Raw genomic sequence first — 4,371 nt, 5'->3', positions numbered from 1 at the left:
CTTCCCTTTCCCTCATCATCATCACCACCACCATTTCCCTAAACCACAACCACAACCAAAATTTAACAAATGCAGCAAATTCAGTAGCAAAATTTAACAGCAAAAATAGCAAAATTTAACAGCAGAATCAGAATAAACAGAACAGAAAAAAATTCAACAATAAATTCAACCGCACCTTCTTTATTTTCTTCCTCTTCTTCTTCGGCTTCTTCCACTTCCCCTCCTCCCTCTTTCCTAACACCAACACCAACACCAACAGAATAAACAGAAGAGAAAAAAACTGAGATCTGGGAAGGGGAAAGGGCTTCGCACGAAGGGGAGGGGCTGGACGCCGCAGCAGCGCTAGGTTGGGTCGCCATGGCTCGTCGATGGTGGAGGCTACGGGTCAGTGGTTCGGCCATGGGGAGGTTGGTTCGCATGGTGGTTCGACGTTGAGAGGAGACGCGAGGTGGAGAAGAGGGTAGAGGGTCGCGGGGGTGGTTGGCTGGGTTAGGGTTCGGACAGGGGGTGGTGACGGGTTGGGACGCTGGTAAGGGCGCAGTGGCGAAGGTTGGGTGGCAACGCCGTCACTGTGAGGGGCGCGGCGGCTGTTCGGTGGCAGAGGAGAGGAGAGTGGGGCAAGGGGACAAAGAAGAGATGAGAGAAGAGGAAGAAGAAAGGGGAGAGGGGGAAAGGTGGTGTCGTGGTGGCTCGCTGGCGATTAGGGTTGCTGGCGGCGCTGTGGTGATGGGTAGGGTTTGGTGGTTTTATTAAAGTAGGGGTAGTTTAGGAATAAAAAAAAAATTTATTAAAAATGATGATTTTAATACGAAAAAAACGTTAAGAACGATTTTAAATCCAAAAATACAAGAGGGACGATTTCGATTCTGGCACTAAATTTTAGGGACCAAAATCGTACTTACCACTAAAATTAAAATGTGATTCTTGTGACTAAAAAATACGGGTGTATTTCGTTTGTATTTGTATATTTTATTTTTTAAATATTTTTAAATATTTTATTATTTTTAATTTTTTTAAAATTTTAAAAATAAAAAAAAAACGCAAATCAAGCAGACAATGAACTGGTGAATAGGCTTGAAATGAACAAATTTTGCTAGAACAATAATCCCACAAAAGGCAGAACAAGTTACAATTACAAGGGTTCATAAAAAGGGTGAAACATGGTTTGAGAATTGTGTCTAGGTGACTATATAAATAAATATATTTTAGCAAATGGAAGAAACAGGATGGTGTATGAAAAGAGGAGAAACATGAAACATGGACTCACATGATGAAAAGAAGGGATAAGCAGAAGAAGAAACAAAAACATGCACCACAGATCAAGAACTAGTAATGACAAACTTTATCTTTAAATGTGATGAAGCTTAGCCAAACTTGGAGGAAAGGAATATATATAAGGATACTCTTTATGTAAAATCAATATACGATGATAATGACATTTTCGTATTTTAACTATTTATTTTACCACAAACAAAAAAATGAGATGAGGTTTAAACAAATAAATAATTAGTGGTGAAAATGAATAGAACATATAATTATAAACCTATCTTGAAAGAATCCAAATCCCTTGTTACGTTATACCCAATCTAATTAATTACATAACAATGGCAAAATAATCCAAAAAATAAAGGAATATATATATATATATATATATCAAGCCTGCTTTCTTTTTTGCTCGAATGGGTCCAAAACATCTAAGTGAAGATAAAAAAATTATATACATAATTTGAGTTATAACTCATTATTGACAATAATTTGTATAGTTTCACAGTTTAATTATTATTAAATGAAATATAGACCTAATTTAAATGAAGGCTAACTATCCTATATGAAATATAACTTTTTTTTCATATAGAAAACAAGGAGTGCTACAACATGTACAATACTTTAAAATAAGAGTTCAATTAGAAAGTTAATTTATTTCAGCTACAGTATTAACAGATATTTTGAAATTATTTTTTTTATTCTAAATTCTAAACACTAAATTTTAAATTTTAAATCTTAAATTTTAAATCTAAATTCTAACTCTAAATCTTAAATCCTCCAAAAAATGAGAATTAACAAAATATTTTATAAAAAAAATTGACTACTATTAACTAACTAAAAGTTAATTCTTTATATTTATCCGTAATTTTTTTTTCCAGCAAAAATGCATGATATATAAAGACAAATAAACATATATTTTCAAAATTTTAACAAAAACGAAGAAGAAGAAAATAAAATAAAAAGATAAAATAGAAATTAAAAGAGAGGATTGAATGTACTTAATGTATAAAAGAATTTCCGAGAAAAAATAACAAGTATGGTATCGGTTACATCAAGTAAGCCAAAGACAAAGAAATAGGCCAAAGACATAATAAGGTATACGACTGTAATGCAAAGATTGAAAAGTAAATACATGAGAAAAATCAATGGCATATTCAGGACTTTTGATAGGCAAAGCTAAGCATGCCACAAATTTCTTAAAGTGTTAATATTTTATACTATATTAGCTACCTAAAGATAATGCTGGTGATACAATGTAAATTATCGCCATATACCAACAATAGCACAGTTGAGTAGTTGAATAATAAGTGACCCATTATTATTCAGCTAAACACTTAGTGTATAAATACTTTTGGACCTAAGATTCATTAGAAAATTTAGTTGATTGACAAGAGAAAAAAATATGCATTATTATTGGCTCTTTCCTGAGATCTAAATATTGTTATATAGATAAACATGATTTTTTAGATAAGTGTAAACACTAATTAATTTCTTTCATAGTTTTATTTATGTGTCAGTTTTTTTTACCAATATTAAAAGACTAAAACGTACGTTAATTCTTTAATTAAATGTCTTAAATTTGAGTCTTAAAAGTAAGGAAAAAGTGTACAGCTAAAGGAATTTTGTTTCTTTTATAAGAACTCAATTAATTAGTAAAATTCTTAGTATCAGAATGTAAATACTGATTGTTCATTAGAATAAAAGAAAATCTAGAACTGATATGGTTAAAAATATTATAATGCCTAAAAAAAGGTTATATCATCATCAAAATTTATTATTTTTTTTATCATTATTCATTTATTAACTCAATTTTTTAGTTTAATTTTTTTAATCTAGTAATGAAAAAACAACTATTTGTACCCATGAATTTTGTGAATATCAACAAAAATATCTAGTCAAAGAAAAAAACTAAGGTTGTAGCGATAAAAGATGGGTTTCGTACCACAAAAATATCTAAATCCTAATTTTTTGTTAATTTTTTAATAAAATATCCAAATTACCCCGACCCTTTATTTTCAACCTCAACTCCACACCATCTCTTCCCACCCAAATTACAAGGTCTCTAGCTCCTCCACCTTCCAGAAACAACCCCTCTATCACCACCCCCACCACTTCATCGCCGCGCGCTGCCCTCACCAACCCACCCTCAGCCCGCCGCCAATGAAATCATCACAATTCCGTCTTCCTCTGTCCTCAATGTCATCGAAAATCCGTTGTTGTCAGTGTCTCCGCCATATTTTCGGATCTCGGGTCTCACCTCTTCAGCTCTCTCATAAGCTCTCAGAGAGACTTGGTATTAAGGTTTGGCTCAAAAAGGAGGACTTGCAAGATGATGATGTGGATGACGATGACTCCGACGTCGTTGTTTCCATGGCTCGTTCCGTAAGTATCAACAATCGCACCTATATATGATCCTAAATCTCATCTTCCACTTTCTTAGCGATTACTGTTGTTCCTCAGCCCTTGTCTTTGCTGGAGGAGCTCTCCTTCCATGACAGAAATCATCACAGCTCCATTGAACGACGTTTGCCATCTCCAACGAGCCATGCCAGTAGAAATTTTTTCTTCTCCTCCTCCTACAAAGGCTTTGACAAATGTGAACTTCGAGCCGAGGCCCTAATAATCGATTCTACCTCTGCTTCTAATCTCTATCCTCGCATGCAAAGGTAATTTACATTCTCATTCCAATATTCGTACAATATATTTGAATTAATTGTGCCTTACATTTAAGTCTTGTATTGTTTTTTTGAAGTCTCTAGAGATGTTGGAATTTGGGGAGGAAGAGATGGGGTAGAGTTGAGGTCGAAGATAAATAGTATGGATAATTTAAGTATTTTATTAAAAAGTCAACATAAATTTAGGATTTTAATATTTTTATCGTACAAAATTCATTTTTTATGGGCATATTTTTTTTTTGGTATTTAACGTTTGTAAAATTTATGGGTATAAATAGTTGTTTTTTCTCTAATAATATATTTTATTTTATATATTTAAATATTGATGATTAACTAATAATAAAAAATAATAAATTTTGATAGTTCTTGCATGCAAATTCAAAAGGACAAATATATAGAATATAAGTAACCGAGACACACATGACACATT

This window comes from Arachis duranensis, chromosome 5 (genome assembly GCF_000817695.3).
Source record: "Arachis duranensis cultivar V14167 chromosome 5, aradu.V14167.gnm2.J7QH, whole genome shotgun sequence".
Classification (NCBI taxonomy): Eukaryota; Viridiplantae; Streptophyta; class Magnoliopsida; order Fabales; family Fabaceae; genus Arachis; species Arachis duranensis.
The sequence above is the reverse complement of the archived record's forward strand: the minus strand, read 5'-3'. Positions refer to the sequence as shown.